This window comes from Dromaius novaehollandiae, chromosome 1, assembly GCF_036370855.1.
Source record: "Dromaius novaehollandiae isolate bDroNov1 chromosome 1, bDroNov1.hap1, whole genome shotgun sequence".
In the NCBI taxonomy this organism is placed as follows: Eukaryota; Metazoa; Chordata; class Aves; order Casuariiformes; family Dromaiidae; genus Dromaius; species Dromaius novaehollandiae.
Window position 1 is genome coordinate 168,999,465 of NC_088098.1, and position 17,522 is coordinate 169,016,986.

General features: G+C 36.7%; 1 long non-coding RNA gene across 2 annotated transcripts in view; it reads left to right on the top strand.

The window, feature by feature from the left end:
• Positions 1–7,305: 7,305 nt before the first annotated feature.
• LOC112995696 (uncharacterized) overlaps positions 7,306–17,522 on the top strand; it is a 31,440-nt gene continuing 21,223 nt past the window's right edge. Inside the window, exons 1-3 of one of the 2 annotated variants that reach the window (XR_003262226.2) lie at positions 7,306–7,438; positions 8,157–8,274; positions 9,462–9,577. This is a non-coding gene — a long non-coding RNA (uncharacterized LOC112995696). Of the gene's footprint in view, positions 7,439–8,153; positions 8,275–9,461; positions 9,578–17,522 lie in introns of both variants that reach the window. The other variant, XR_010392035.1, reaches the window with a different exon arrangement.

Here is a 17,522-nt window from a genome sequence, read left to right on the forward strand (position 1 = left end):
ATAATGTACCGGAAAGCTAAGCAAACACAGCCAAAATATGTTTTGTGTACTGGTATTTTCTAAATGCAAACAGATTAATAATATTTTCTTTGTAAATTACTCATTAGCATTAAATGAACAATCCACATACATTTGTTTCTATCTAAAATAATATGTGAAAGGCATTCAAAATTTTAAGCAGATGTCTAAGCTGCAGAAAAGAATGTGCGTAATTAAGCATGGTTAAATGCTGACTGTATACAATTCCTTTTCTTTCTATACATCTCATTTCTATAATGAAGAACCAGCTTTTTTGCTCTGCGGGGTGCACAAAATAACTTATGCAGCCCAGGGCATCAGAACACCCAGGTGGACTGTGACTCCACTCCAAAATCTACCTGCAGCATCCTCTCTCCCCATGTATCCTATCTCTGTACGCTAACACAAACACCAAACAACACCAACCAAACAACAAAACCCAACCTTCCAGTTGACTTTATTATTTCTGTGAATAGGAAGCTATATTTTCTGCTTTGGAAATAATAAAAAATAACAGACAACTCACCTTTCCCCTCAATATTTAGAATTTTGGCCCGTAGTGCAAATAATCAGTTGCACAAAAAAAGATTTTTCTAGAAAGATAAGCTGCATGATTCTCAGCCTGTCTTCTGGACCTTTGTAGGCCCATGAAATTCTGCTCAGTTGACAAGCAATTAAGCCTTTTATTAATAGTCCTAAATTCATTTTATGGAGTCTCAGATTGCTACCACAATTTTTGGGGAAAAAAATGTGTGTTGGAAAATTACACAATTATATGACTGCTGATATTAGTTCCTTTTGTATGAGTGTTTTTTTTTAAATACCAAAGCAATTTTATTCCAGAATACTAAGCACTTTGAACACCTATTATGATGCTTCACCCTCTCAGCCAAGTTTCTGCCAGGTATAATTAACTGAAATGATTCAAGGATATATTTTTTTTCATTTTGACTGATCTCATTGGGCACTGATACTTGTTTATAAATAGTTGAAGAACTGACTGACTGAAAAAAAACCCACCTGTAGTAGAATCATGTACTTGCTTCAGACAAATCAAGAGCACTTCCAAAATATTTTCTGGTTGGCTGTGTCTAGGAAGACAGCTAAATGTGTTTTTCAGTACATTCAATAAGAATAACACATATGATTTAACACCACGAGAGCAATCTTAAATTTTCCTTCTGCTAACTTTCTCATCCACAAATTTGCAATCTGAATGTTATCCACGTGTATATTGCATATATATTAAAAGATGTCAACTGCAGCTTCGAATAAGTCCCTTTGTTATAAGTGAGCATATGTTGTAATTTCCCTAGATAGAAGATGTTACATTTGTAGGCAAAGATTCTGAGAATGTGGAAATTCCTGAGTTCAGACTGCTGTTTATTTTATGAGCTGGTACTAATTAAAAGTATGTCATTTAGAAAAAATACCATTTTTAGTTTATATTCTTCACTCTTCAGCTAGTAGAAGCTATACTTCTGTGAAAAAAGTCCTGAATCAGACAACATGGCTGTATGTTGTTATTAAACACAGTTACAGTAAAGTCATAATTCTTAATGGTTGTTTTGTGACATCAAAGGAACTTAAACTGTTTGCATGCTAGAATTGAAGCTGTTGAAAACCATAACAAAGCATTTCCATACAAGAATATTTATGAATTTTAGGTTTAAATAACCACTAAATTTTCTGGATTTGTCTTTTAGGATAACTTTTTTTTTTTTTTAACCATCACATTAATATTATGCACTTTAAAACTTAATTCCAGTTTAACATAATTATTGACTTCTTTTTATTTTTCAGTTTTAGATGAATAGCTTTAGGAACTGTTTTTTTATTTAAATATTTTACTACTACACATACATGTAAATATATTTATATATGCTTATTATGTATGCACACTTCTTCTGCAGTTATCCATGTCTGAAAATCAGAAATAATGTTGGAGCATGTTTAAAAATAGAAACTCCTACACAAGGAAGAATCAGAAGCCCAGAGCTACTGTTTTCAGAGAGACAATGCATCACTGAGAGCTAAATTGTAGAATCTTATCTCCATAGAAGACAGAGCCACCACTGGTGGCAAGTTGCTGCTGAGCTAATCTGTCTCCTTCAAAGTGTTTTTCAGATGTTCATGGGATTTGCTGCTGAGCATAAATCTAAATACTAACGCAGGCATTAGCAAATCATAACGAATGGGCATCACTAGAAAATCCTAATTTTCATTTCATAATAAATGAAACAAACTTCCTTGTTCTGATCCCCACCTCTTGTTCACTGCTAGCTGCTGCTTGCTTAGCCATCACTGCTAGACTAGTTTGAAGATGAAATTCAACATCACTAGCTCCCATCTGAGGGTTCCTAACTGAAGTCCAAATTCAAGTTACTTTTTGGAATTAATATACATGAAAATCATGTTTCAGGTCAAAAAGAGACTATCACTGATGAGTTTTAGGAGGAGAATTGTTTTGTTCTGGCTTACAAGTCCATCTTTTAAACACAGGCAAATTGTCTGAGACAAGAGACTTCAGGGGAATGGAAAATGGTTATTGTGTTGTTGCTTAATTTGACTATAGCAGAGCCCTGGAAAGTAATGCCTCCTGCTGAGCCCACACCCTCCTACAGTGCCCTGATTGAATTGCTGTGCTAGCATATTCTAAACAAGCTCCTCTAAGGTCTTACATGGGGGGCTACTGATAATCACATACCACCTGGGCAGAGGTACTTCTAAGGAAGTGTCCTTCTGCTGGGTGCTTAGCCATGAGGTGTGGAGAAGCATGGATGGGGAGGATCACCTCTGTCTTCAGGACCTGCTTAGCAGAAGTGCCATTGAAGTATGGAGTTTTAGACATAATTTTCACCTGAGAGGCATAGATCCTTTTGTGGATCCATCTCTGATCTTTATCCCTATCTTAAAACCAAAGGCTGAAGTCCTGATTCAGGAAATATTCCAGAACTTGGAAGTTTTGCTCTGCTACTACTGAGTCTGACCCTTAAGTGATCTGTATGTAATACCTTCAGTGTTATGTGACCCAGCATAATGGTGTGAATTTTACAGTAAAGGAGTAGTTTTAAAATTTCCTCCTTTTGTTTTATGAAAAAAAAGTGATTTATCTAGTTACATCATCTTGTTATGTAGTTTCTTATGCAACAATATTTTTTTCCTGCTGTTTAAAATCAGTGTGTGTAACTGAAGAAAGGCATAGAATTTGCAATTATTTTGCTTCAACAGAAGAGTAATTCATTCAATTATTTTCCATCGATGTTTACATTTCTAAAGACAAGTTTGTCAGTTAATAATTTTCCCAGAACTCTAAACCAAAACAGTAGAAAATAATACTTTCACCCATTCTTCCATTTGCAATAATAACAAATTAGTTTGAACTTAGTCCTTTGGAAAAATCAGGAAACTTATTCAATAATTTCACTGTGCCTGCAACTAAATCAATCAGACAAGCCCTGCTTCGTACTATTGTTATTCCATTTCTATATAAAATACCTTTGCTTTTTTGAACAATATCCATTTCTATTATAAATCTTACAAAATAATTCTGTCAAACTTTCCCTTGTTCCTCTAACATATGCTTGCAAATTGAATTTTTTCAGCTTTTCTCTTGTAAGGTGTTCCATATAGGGTCATTTGTCTCAGAATCAGCAGCTGGTTCAAAAGAAATCGTGAACATGTTTTTATCAGTTCGTGATGGTTTGAGCAGCTACTGACCTCTGGGTAAAATGAATAAACAGCAGAGCTGAGAACAAAAGGAGTCCTCAGGCTACTATTAACTCACACTAATAAGGCAGACATGATGTACTGTGGTCAGTACAAGTCTCATTTGTAGATAAGCCAAAGAGAAAAAGCATTCCTTTACCAAAGAAAGATCAAAGGCTAAAGTATGATATGATTGTTTTTATCTAAGCTTCCAGTGACAAATTTCTGAAATGTGAAGGAGTTCTCACATTTCAGAAATATATGTCAGGATATCTCTATTTGGCGGTTGATGTTTCAAGATGCACTTACCAAAGGATAAGCTTTGTTGTAGGTTTTGATGGGAGAGGAAGGGCTGAGGGGAAGGGGATGTTAAGTTTCTTTCATAAAGTAGTCAAAGTAGTAATTGTAGTTTTTGAAGTAATTATTACATAATGTCTTTACATTTTTTCTGGCGCTTAATCTTTTAGGAAACAAACAAAACAATGTTTTTTTCTGAGCAAAACTCAGTAGGAATTTGAACTGTAAGGAGGAAAATGATTTTTAATGAGTAACTTCGACAATTGGTAAGGATATGTAGAATGCATCAAACATAATTGGTCAGATTCTACATATTTTCTCACTGGGACCTGATTCTTCGATGGTGTTCATATTCTCATGTAAAGTTTCATTCCTCTGTAAGTTATTTTCTGCCCCCCCCCCCCCCCCACACACACACACAGAGCTACAGACTATTCTCCTTTCTGCATCTTTACTGCTTGGCGGGTTATCTTATGCAAAGGGTATCAATTTAAAACATGTTTATTATTATTTATTCAAATGTATGAATTCTTGATTTCCTATTTTTAGTAATTATATTTTTAAAGAATTTTTCTTTGCTCTCAGTGTTGGATGAGATAAGAATTATTTTTGGAAATGTAATGAGAACAAATTTTGCAGAATCAAAACATAGTAGACCCAATTGCACACTGAACTGTCGATGGTATTATCTGCTCTTTGTAGAATTTTAGAAATAAATTCATCCTATGTCAGTTATGCTTATAGATAGCCAAAGCAATGTCTGTTTCATTGGTAATAGTAGGGATAGAGAAGGGAAGGCAAGGCAAGACAAAAGAGAACATATACAATTAGAAGCTGATATTTGATTATTTGCAAAACATATCACTGTTAGCTTAATTACAGTTATATTTTTCTGTCATAACCCATATATAACAAAAGCCCTGAACTGCCCTGAGACAACATAATATGTGTGCCTTGAATATTGCCATCCAGTAACGGTTGGAGCTCTCCCCACATTTTTGAATCATATTTTTAATGAAGATTAAAGGTGTCTAGATCCCATTTCAGTGCTTTATTGAAAAGTTTTTTTTTTTAAAAAAGCTAACCATCCTTGTTAATTTCCAAAATAATATTCATTAAAGAATATAATTGTAAGGTCAGCAGAAAGAATGATCACTTCTAATGTACGGTACCTGGGAAATCTTGAAAATGGGAATGGAGAGGTATCTTTCTGTTACAGTTTTGAAAAACAGTGCAGGGCACTATGAACAAGATTCACCACACCTTTCTATTGCAGAGAAGAAATTATTTTGATGCAGGTGTCCGGGCTCCCTCAGTAGGCAGCAAAGAAAACACCTTCAGAGAATATCACATTCCATTCTAAGAGAAGGATCCAAGAGGAGTGAGATGAACCACAGAAATTAGTGATTTGCAGCCTCAGCTCTTAGAAGCATCAGCTTGTGACAGAAGTCTGTTTACCACAACTTCTACAGTGAAGAAAGATGCAGCCCTTTTCTTTTTTGAAATACCAAAATAAAATAAGTCCTTAGAGAATTAGAAAGTCAAGGCATAATATTTGATAGTAAAAGTAGTATGTGAATTGTAAAATCCTAACTGCAGAGTTGTCTTAGGAGGTTTTGTGAAGAAAAAGGACAATGTTATTCCATCAATAGTGCTGTTTATTCTTTCCCAGTGGATGAGAAATAGATCTTCTTTTAATTGCACAACATCATTTTCTTTTCTGCTTCTCTACAGTATTTATCTCTGATCCTCTCCCTCTTCCTTCTCCTGAGTCAGGGACCCGATTCAAAGCCCTACCCATTTTGTGTCATTACTGTATCAAATTTCAATTCAGTCAAGAATTACCGAAATCCTGTAGGAAAAAATATTGGAAAATTAATTGAAAGCTTCATATTCAAATGCATACCTTTCATGATCTGGTAGCATTAGCTTTACCAGCTGGAATATATAGAGCTAACCTTACTTGTAACAACTCCGTGATAGTCATTGTCTTGCAATTATACCTCTGTGTTGCTATAGTTTGACATGAGGTTAACCTTAATTTTAAGCTTGAAAATTCCAGCTTGAAAAGCTTCTGATACCTTTTACTCATCAAAATACATATTAAAAATTCTATGTCCTGTATACAGACACTTTTGTCTTTTGAAAAGCCACTCACGTCCCAGTTGTCAAAAGAAATGGGCATGTATTAGTGTAGCTACAAAGTCCTGGCCTTAAACTGACCCTGTCCCCCTTCTCCAAAGTTATATATTAAAAATGTTAAAAGACTGATGTTAATTAATGCAAATTCTTAACAATTCTGCCTGTTCAGAACATCCTTTAATGAAAAAATCCTAAATAATTATGTTCTCTGAGGACGTCGTTACAACTCCAGTGATAATTTACAAAAAAAATCAAGAAGAGTTTCACTTGACTTTTTTCTTTTTCCTCAGTACTGTTTTTAATGGAGTTTTTAAGAATTGTTAAAGGCAAATGAAAATTAAGACCCTAAAAGCAGATTTTATGAGATGGCAATTACCCAATTTGGCTGAAGCCTCCAGAATAATTTGACATATTCGTTGCTTTTTAAAAATCTTGTAAGTGGATAGACTACACCAGAAAAACATCATAGTTTTTCTCTGTTTCGTAAAGGGAAAATATCCTTTAGCTCAACTCATCTGGTTCAGATAAATGCCTCCAAGGCTAACATGCTTTGGAATGAATTAAGGGAGTATTTAAGTTGCTTGTTACCTTGTCAAGCAATAAACTGCAGCTCTAATAAGGAATAGGGGAAGAATCATCCTAAATCAAATGCCAAGAATTATTTAGCTTTGTCTCAAACTATTCAGCTGCTTATGGATGAGTCACACAATATCAGATAAACAGCTGAGCAAGACTGAAGAACTACTTTCACATGACAGCCTTTCTCTCTTTCATTTTACGTGTAGTAAACTTCTGAACATTGCCTGAAACATGGCTTTTAGTCTCAAGAACAGTTTCAGTATAGTAAGATGCATTTCCCAGCCTTTGTGCTTCCGGAGTGGAGGACTATGATTTGCCTAAGCAAGTATATAGTTGGACTGAGCCAAAACCAACAGTGAGTTAGACAGTCATATGGGAGGAATTACTCAACAGGCTGTTTGAGCTTTATTCTTCATTTCCCTGCTGCCTATCTGTGAAGGCTGAAAATGCTGTTATTATACAACATATCTAAAGAGCTCAGAGTAGTTTTTCCAAGGTAGACACTTTATGGAGAGCTGTTCTATGCCTTTTTAAATCAAGCATAAGAGAAACACTCTTTGATGGCCCTATTCATAGCAATCAAATTTCCTGGTTAAAAGGTATTCTCCCCAAGGTCAGGTATCAAAACTGTGTCAGAGCTCAACAGTGTTGCCTGACTTCTCTTTTGAGAACTCCTGCTGCTTTGGAGGATAAGGTAAGATTTAAATAATAATAATATTCAACCTCACAATTCAGAAAACAACAACTCATGATAGAGAATGAGAAAGATGTGTGATCAAAGCAAGCAAAGCTGCCACGTCACTGCAAACCAAGGGCTGGATTGCAATAGGTTTCTACAGAAGTATATATGTAATTGGAGAAAGGGTGCCTTTGGTAGTTTATTCCCTGATGTAGCTTACTTGAAAGAAAATCGCTTTTATAGTCTGGATATTTTAATATAAAAACATATCTATTAAGTGAGTGAAAAGTTCCGTGACAAATTCCCAAGCTTAGAAAAAGTGTAAATAAGTTTCTCAGTTTCTCTGCCAAATAATAGAATGCCATTTCTGTAGGGAGTCACTTAATGGTGCTGTCACGTAGCCTATTTGAGTTTCACTTTTTCATTTTGAGATTACAGTTTTAAGAAAAAAAGAAAGTACTTGAATGGGATATTGTATTCAAAAATCATTCCTCCTCCCTCTCCAAGTTGTTTCTCAGGCATAAGTGTTCTCTTTCAGGCATACACGAAACAAAAAAACTAAATTATGGTCACAGTGAGATCATCACACAGTGATCTTTGCTCTCAATTCCCCTGTTGTCTCAGTACTGAGAAGAGGAATGTCTCAGCTCTCAGTGCCTCATGCACTTGCCATAGTGGCATGCACTTCTAGCTAAACTGTGGTATAATTTTTTCCTATTTCTGTTACCAGCAGCTCAACAATAGTCGGCAAAGAGCATTTAAAGGCATTTTGGCTAGTATCTGACTCTGCGGTGAAACTAATTTCAGCTGTGGCTGTTTTGATGGAGTTCTGCAAAGATACTGCACAAGAGGTAATTCAGTTCGGTGTGTAAACAGGGTGAATACAGTAACAGCAATTGAATAATGCTGTTACTTCATGACTTCTAATTCAGTCTTTACTTACAGTCCATCAGAAAGATTTTTTTTTTAATTAAATAAATTATTTCCTGTTCTTTTGAGCTATAAAGAGGAAAATGATCCTCTCTTTTCAAAAAAACAAAGTTTAAAAGAATACAGGAATGAACACTTTACAACTACAAACTGTAAGGATGTAAATTGCTGGAGGGAAATTGAGAACTTTGCTTAACTGGAGGAAAAAAACGTGATTGATAGGCTATTCTGAAGTATTCTTTTTTACTCAGATTAGGGTTTAAATACAGAATCCATATTCAGTGGATTTTCTTGTAACACAATTGTAATTAAATTGTACATGTCTCTTTACCTTAGAATTTGAACGCACAGTCTTATTTATAAATTACTTCCTATGATTTTTCAGGCAAACATCAGATGGCTCATTGTTTCTGATCTAGGAAAGCTGGTATCCAAAGTGTTTCACTAGCTTGAATGTTTCCATCCACTAGAGCTTGCTAAAAATTGTTCAAAATTAAATATGTCTATATATATATTTAAGACACAATCTGGATAAGATTAACTTAAAACAACTAAAAAAAAAGAGTTGATTCAGATCCTAGAGTAAATAAATGAAATGTAAATACAGAAAATACTTTAGGGAAGGATTTGGGGCTTTCCAATTATATAAAAAGTAAATTAAAACAGTTCTCACTCATGACATTCTCAGCAGCCTCATTATGAAGAACCTTTTGGCAGTGACTGTCCTAGAATCATATGGAACATGACAAGTACAAACTTAAAAAAAAAATCTTTCTTTCAGAATTGTCGGAGGTGATAGTTATTGCAGCCACAATAGCTAAGAGGTATATTAAATTAATGATGTCTTGCAGACATTTGTAATATGGTGGAGTTTAGGGTAGCAGAGAACAGGACAGAATCAGTGAGAAGCAGGGTTGGTCATGGCAGAATAGTGGAGGGAGAACAGAAATAGCAGGAGAGACAGATATCCAGCTGAGAAATAATTTCTGTAATCCACTGGTTAGTGTGTTACATATTCCCCTGTCTTCCTGTTCTCTTCCATTCTCTTCCATTTTAGAGTACTGCTTTGATTTCCATTTGGCAATTGGATTCTTATCTGTCTTTCTAGATCTAGCGGTCCCAGCTTAGACGACAAAGAGTTTGCAAATACAGTCATATTGTTGCAGGGAAACATGGCAAGAAAGGATAAGTCCACTAAAGGCTTTAGATGCCTCCAAAACACAGGTAATTTTCATTAAAGTCTCTTCTCAGACTACAATTCAGAATTGTAATCTCTTTTTAGTCCACCTGTCACTTGTCCAACAAAAAAACCCACTGACATCCAGCAGCCAATTGCCCTTGAAGTATTATAAACTTACTAGGTCTTCCCCTGTTGATCTGTTTTCTCTGGTTATTCCTTCATATCTATCCAGACAAAGTTGCCTGGGTCTCAGATGAGCCCTGATATGACCTAGAAAGTAAATGAAATATTGCATAAACTTGTGAAACCTGATATGAGAGATCACATGCTATACATCTCATGTATACTGATGGGATCATGTACTGACTAAAATGTGGGATCAGATAAATGAAAATGAAAAAAAAAAGAGAAAAATATTCAGATACAGCCCTCTTAAAATGTGAGGACTTGAAGAAAAGTAAATTATGTCCACTCTTAACATGCAGTTTACAGCTATGTCATTTGGCCTAGAAGAAGGAATCTTGATTCTAGGCCTTCTCCAGTATGCATGGATTAAACATCCTTCACTTCTGCAAGAGTCTGTAACCTCTAAGCTATTGATTAAGCTGTAATTATGACATGTGGGGAACTCTCCATCTTTCTTTTTAAAGAAATACTGTTATGGAAAAAGAATCGTAACTCTCATAAAGTCAGTGAGGGAAAAAGGAAAGTGTGAAAGAGAGTAGGCTGTAGGTACTTCTGCTATTTTCTGCAGAAAATGGAGTTCAAGTCTCTTCTTCCAGTGTTATCTCTGTTTTTCATGTTTTTATTGAATTTATAAATTTTTTAATATATAAACAATGCTGTGGATTTCCTACTACCTAGTTCTTGGTGGCTCCCTGCACAGCATGTGTTTTATCTGAATAGTCTCTTAGAAGCATCTTTTTCCCCTGTACACTATGCAGTGCGCCTTGTGCATAAATTTTCTCCTGCTGTACTTCAGCTGTTGCAACAGAGGACTTCAGAAGGCCAAATTTCTAACTGGAACCAGATTTGGGGGTTTTGTTTGTTTGTTTGTTCCACTGGTTGGAACAAATAAGTTTATTAATTACTCCTTAAATTGGAGTAGAATACTGAGAACTTAATCTTAAAGTCTTGTTTCTGGTACAGTAAAAATACAGAAATCCAAAGGTTCCTTAATTTAGAAACTGGTCTGGTTGCTTGGCTTCTTGAATGCAATAAATTAGGACCATTAGTGCCCCAAAACATTAATTTGGCAGCCACAGCTCTTGCTAGCTGCTTTGCTTATCCAGTGCCAGTGCAGAAGTCCATTTTCTACAAAGGGAAGTGGAGGTCTGTGCCCTGAGCTGTTCACCTGCGCCAGGGCTGTCACACACACCGGGGTGAATCCAAGGGCTTGAGAATGGCAACAACTTCCTGAAGAGTCTAAGCATTTGCCTTAGCTTAACTTTAATGGCATGGGAGGAAGAGGAGAAAAGAAAAGTTGAGCAGAGAAACCGAAGAAGACCAATTTCTTTCAGAAACATCCTCCCTTCCCTCGTGTCCCGGGCTGCCTCCCATCCACATGCCTTACCTGTTTGGCTGGGCAAGTGGCAACGTGCGTGGCCCTGGCTGCTGACAACACAGGAGGTGGTGGGCCTGATAGCTGTTTCTTCTCCAAATGGGGTTTGCTCGTGCCTGCTTTTCATTCAGTGGGGACATTGATTTGGATCTCTGCCCTCCTGCCAGCTACAGACTTTTTCAAATCTATCAGGAACATCATATCTGTAAGAGATCTACCCTTCCGTCAGCTTTGGTTAATGAGCCAATGGATTCAAACGTTACCTGCCTCAATGTGAGGCAGATAAACAGTCAAAAAAATAAAGTGTTCTCCTAAGCCAAGTTGCTTAGAAAACTAGGCTAAATCAAAAAAAAAAAACAAAACAAAACAAAAACAAAAACAAAAACCTAAAGCAGTGAACTGAAAATGAAAGAAATAGCACAAGGAGAGAAAAGAGCTTGAACACAGAGCACTGAAAAGGAAGCATTAAAAGACAGAAGAAGAAACAAAAATATTGAAGCGGGAAAGAGAAACAGAAAGAAATAAAAAGTAGACAAGAGAAGAGAAAGGGGGAATGTGAGCTACACAAGGTATTAAATATAGAAAAAGAATAAAAAGTGCTCAGAATAAAAGGAAAGCAAAAATCAGGGGAAGGTATGAGTTAAGACTGCAGAAAGACTGTTAATATTACTTATATAACACTTTATCTTATTCATGCTAGGTTGAAAAATACCAGAAAAAGCATCTTTCATTGTTCCTGTACTCAGCCTCACTAGTTATCTTTACTGTCTCAATTTGCTCATCAGGTGAATCTTCCAATTTCTTAACTATGCAGTCTTAAAGTGTTTCATTTTCAAAATACTGCAGTCCCTCTGAGCCCTAAAAGTCAGATTTGTATAAAATTAAATCAATGTATAAACTGGCCTTACTCTTGCTTGGTTTGTATTTAAATGATCTGCTTTTAATTTAAATAAGAATTCAGAAATATGGTGAATTTATTTCCATAAGTAGTTTCTGTAGATCTTTGACATTTCCTTTAGTAGGGTGTGTGGTAGCCCAAAGTTATAAACTAAGCATATTTACATTTAAAAGTTTAAAACCATGATTTTGCCATATAAATTTTAAAATTTTAATTGAAACATGCAAATAAAGACATGTGATGTAGGGCTTGATATGGGGCTTCTTCACTCCAGTATTAGAGCATTTATTTATTTACTTATTTAGTTACTTACTATTCTAGGACTGTACTTGATGGAAGGCTTTTTTTTTAATTAAAATCCTGAATTTTCTCCTGAATTTGAGGTGGAATCTGTAACTCTTTCTTCCCCTAGAATCATCCTCTCTGTTGTATTGTCACTTTGCAGCCTCAGGAATCTTGATTTTTTGTTGCTGTGTGGCCCAACAAAAGAGGTAGAGAATTAAATTTCTCCTACCTTCTCTTGCTTAACGTGTATTAAAAGGAATATTTAAGGAGATGAGTTTGTAGATGAAGGGTGATTTGAACCTACTTCTAACATATTTTTAGTAAATGGTATCACTACTAAATTATTCTATAAATTGTGCATCAAAATTGTCTTGAAAGAAAGATGGAACTTGCTGTACTTAAAGCTAAGGCATTTTGAATTGACACCATCAAGAATGTTAGGTAAAAGAAAAGCCAGGCAAACTATGTGCTAATTTGCTCAGTCTGGAGAAGTTTTTAACATGCACAGAATCACAGAATCACAGAATGGTTGAGGTCAGAAGGGACCTTTAAAAATCATCTAGTCCAACCCCCCTGCTCAAGAAGGGTAACATAGAACAGGCTGTCCAGGACCCTGCCCAGATGGCTTTTTGAGTATCTCCAACCTTTCTGGACAACCTGTTCCAGTGCTCAGTCACCCTCATAGTAAAAAATTTATTCTTACATTCCAAGGAGACTTCATGTGTTTCAAATTCTGACCATTTCCTCTTGCCCTCACTGACAAGAGTCCTTGCTGAGAAGAGTCTGGCTCTGATTTCTTTACATCTGCCCTTCAGATATTTATACACAATGATAAGATCCCCCTTGAGCTTTCTCTCTTCCAGACTAAAAACTCCCAGCTCTCTCAGCCTTTCCCTATACGAGAGATGCTCCAGTCCCTCCATCATCTTTGTGCCCCTTTGCTGGACCCACCTCAGTATGTCAATGTCTCCCTTGTATTGGGGAGCCCAGAACTGGGCACAGCACTCCAGGAGTGGCCCCACCAGGGCTGAACAGAGGAGGGTCACCTCCCTCAACTTACTGGCAATGCTCTTTCCAGTGCAACCTAGGGCCTTCTTTGCCTAAAGAGCACATTGCTAGTTCATGGTCAGCTTGTTGTCCACCAGGACTCTCAGATCCTTCTCTGCGGAACTGCTTTCCAGCAGGTTAACCCCCAGCATGAAGTCATTCCTCCCCAGGTGCAGGACTCTGCACTTCCCTTTGCTGAACTTCATGAAGTTCCTCTCTGTCCATCTCTCCATCCTGTCCAGGTCCCTCTGAATGGCAGCACAGCCCTCTGGTGTATCAGCCACTCCTCCCAGCTTTGTATCATCAGCAAACTTGCTGAGGGTGCACTCTATGCCTTCATCCACGTCATTAATGAAGGTGTTAAACAGTATTGGCCCTTGTATCAACCCCAGGGTACACTAGCTAGACTTTGCACTACTGATTACAACCCGCAGAGCTCTGCCATTCAGCCAATTCTCAGTCTACCTCACTGTCTGCTCATTAGCCCATACTACATCAGCTTGCCTATGAGGATGTTATGGGATACAGTGTCACAAAGCCTCCCTGAAGTCAAGGTAGACAATATCCACTGCTCTCACCTACCCAGCCAGTCATCCTGTCATAGAAGGCTATCAGGTTGGATAAGCATGATTTCCTCTTGGTCAGTCCATGCTGACTACTCATCATCATCTTTTATCCTTCACATGCTTAGAGATGGCATCCAGGATGAGCTGCTCCATCCCCTTTCCAGGGATGGAGGTAAGGCTGACTGGTCTGTAGTTCCCTGGGTCCTCCTCCTTGCCCTTTTTGAAGTGGGGTGGCATTTACTTTCTTCCAATCTTTCTGGTCACCATGACTTTTCAAAGATAATTGAGAGTGGCCTTGCAATGACACAAGCCAGCTCCTTCAGCACTCGTGGGTGTATCCTGTCAGGGTCCATGTACTTATGGGTGTCCCGTTTGTTTAAGTGATCCCTAACACGATCCTCCTCCACCAAGTGAAAGTCTTCCTTCCTCCAGACTTTCTCCCTGGTCTACAGGGTCTGGGATTTCTGAAGGCCAGTATTACCAGTAAGGACTGAGGCAAAGGACTGTTGCACATGAGATTCCTTTGAGCTAACTTCAGACACAAATATCTACATTGGAGACACTCATCTTAATCTCCCTTTTAATGAAGAGAAGCTAATGAAGAGAAAAATGTCACTTCATGTAGTATGATTCATCCTATGCTAAAGTATCTAAAATAGGTCAGTCTCACCATAAATATGCACGATTCTTTTGCCTATACTGCAGCCATCCGAAGTTAAAACAAATAATGATGCTTTAAAAGTCTACAAAACTTCCAAGTTAAATAAGCCCATATCTTGCCTTAAAAAGTTAAGATGCCTCAGGATTTAAGGATGCAGGGACATTTGGATCACAGTTCAGACTAAGGCATCTAAGTTTCAACTTAATCCTGCTTCAGGCACTTATATTGGATCCAGCATGTAGCGATTCAAAGGGACTTTTGAACAGCTGTTTTGTTTGTTTGCTTGTTTGGTTGGTTTTCAAAGATTGCCAGTTTGCCCTTTCCTCTGCTCCCACTCAGATTTGAAGGAGAATATTTTGTAGGTAACCCATGGATAAACTGTATTTACTTTTAAAATGCACAAAGAGTAAAGAATAAATATCTAAACCATTCCTCCTTACGATTTTTACTGCTTACATGACAGGATGATATAGAGCATTCGTTTGGAATGACCTGCACCACTCACTTCAAAATGCCATCCCAGCTTCATGTCAATAAAACCCTTATACATTTATTCTTTCATTTACTTCTGAGTAATAGGTAAATAAGGTAGTAATAAAGGTAGTAGTAATAGAAAGGTAGTAATAAAGCTCAAAAGGAAAAGGACAAAGATTTTTATAATATTGATAAGTTAATGTTGCAATAAAAAGGATACCAAAAAAGAAATTCCAGAAGAAACCCTTTGGACCTAGTGCTACTGACCTTTTCTGCCTGACTTCCTTTTCCTTTCCTTCTTTCTTTCTTCCTCTTTCTTTCCTTCTTTCTCTTTCTTTTTGGTTCATTCTTTCATTCTTTTTATTTCCATCCTTCCTTCTCTCTCTTTCTCTCTTTTTCTTTCACTTATAGGTCCAGATCTGTCATAACAGAGCCAGGCCCAGTAAAGTACTCATTTTGAACAAGCACTGACCTTTCTTGTTCATTCCATACATTGGCTGAAACTGAAAAAAAAGTCAGTCCTCTTTTTCCATATTCATGCTACACTAAGGTCACAGTACTGTGGGCTGATCTTCAAGGAACTGGAGAGTATCAGAAATAAGTTAGCAGTTCTGTAGCTGGGATTTCCATTTTAATGATGATAAGTCAAGCCATTAGGTTATGATTTACATTATTACAGGTTTATCCTCAAAAGTAAATTCTTCAGGGGCATATCTACAAGTGATAATCAGGGAATGAATCAATTTGTGCTTTTGCGATATGCTGGTGTAGTGCAAGGTTTGTACCTAAGGCAGGACTGCCTCTCAAAGCTGTCCTTCTCCTTGCCCCCATGATAAAACTGTTAAACAGGATAAAATATGTCCATCCATTAAGACAGGATGTGTAATCTGTTTTCATTGATTCTTTATAAATCATTTGGTAAGAGATAGGGAAATTTGTGTTTGCTGCAGAAAACTCTGTTGGTATATTGACCCTATGAAAGGTCAAGGTTCTTTAGGCTGAAGGAAGTTTACTGTTTTAGATGATTAAGGCAGTTTTCTGAGAAGAGGTTGACAGAGCATTGCCAATGAGTCAAATGTGAAACATTAAATTCAATGAACTGAAAACTTCAGAGAACCTTCACTTCTCCTTAGATCTGCATGAACAGAGGTGGAATGTTTAGGGTCAAAATAGTAAGGGCACACTTTCTTTCCCTTAAAGAAGTAGGATTCATCACACCTGAACTTAGAAATCTACAATGTATATATCTACATGTAAACTAGGCATCCTATACTCCCCTTAAGTCACTAGACATAGCATTTTTAGGATATTAGTCATCTGATCTTTTTAAATATGTATTTCCAGATATAATCGAGTTCAACAGATATTTCCTTTTCACTGAATGCACCAGACCTGTGTGCTTCAGGACATCTACACATAAGGTTACCTTCAGGGTCAGGTGCCTAAATTCTCATTTTGATCAATGGTGATCTAGTCAATACAGTCAATGGAGTCTGAATTAAGTTGTTCAGCTGACTAGATTTAGGTTTCTATTAAAAGGTGAGGCTAATAACTCTAGACTTCATATACAATATTAAAATCTTAAATATCAGCCATGTTTTAGACATTTCATTCTAGCAGTCTAAATTTAAAGCTGATACCCTCCATCCCAAGATGTCAAATATGCAGATTTTTGGTTCAGTTAGATGTCTAGTGCCTCTGCAAATAGTCTAGGGTATCTTGCTTGGTGTTCAAGTATTACTCCAGAAAAGCATGTGCTTTTTGCATATATTTCACAATAACTGCCAGACTTGTGTGGATGTTTCAGATACTGTATTGTGTCTGACATGTTAATTATCAATCCTAAAGTATATGTCAAAAACCATGGTCATCTTAATTTCACCCTAAAACTGTATATTTCTTTTTTATTGAATGCCAACAAAATCTACACAACTAGTGCAAATATAGCTACTCTACATTTAATATGGTTGCTTAAAAATCTGTATCTGTTGTCATTCTGAGTATTGAGGAGTATCCTCAGTGGGACTGGCACCCTAGAAATGTGTAGATCTTGATCTTAAATTCTGTCAGCGTGATGCAGATTGTTCTGGCATCTCACATGGCACTAGGTGTTCATGTTCAGCCAACTGAATCCAGATTTTGTAGCTGAATAAGATGAATTCATTCTAGAAGGCTGCATTTTAGATGTCTCTACTTGGCTAAATGAATCCCATCCTGGATGGCTTTCAATGCTCTTTCACATGAAAGTCTCATAAGCAGGCAACAAAAATGTGGAACAGGATGTACGTTAAAAGATCCACCCCTCATAGCGTTCAATAGTTATAATTCGTATAAGATAACAATATCTCATTGATTTTGGTGCTAATGTCCACTGGAGATTTGCAAGCACTTTGGATGATAGGATTAAGTCAGATAGATATTGACTCCTCAAAAAAATACTCTAAAAAGATTAAATTTGCTAAGGCAAAATATAATTTTTTTTTATGTGCAGTGATAA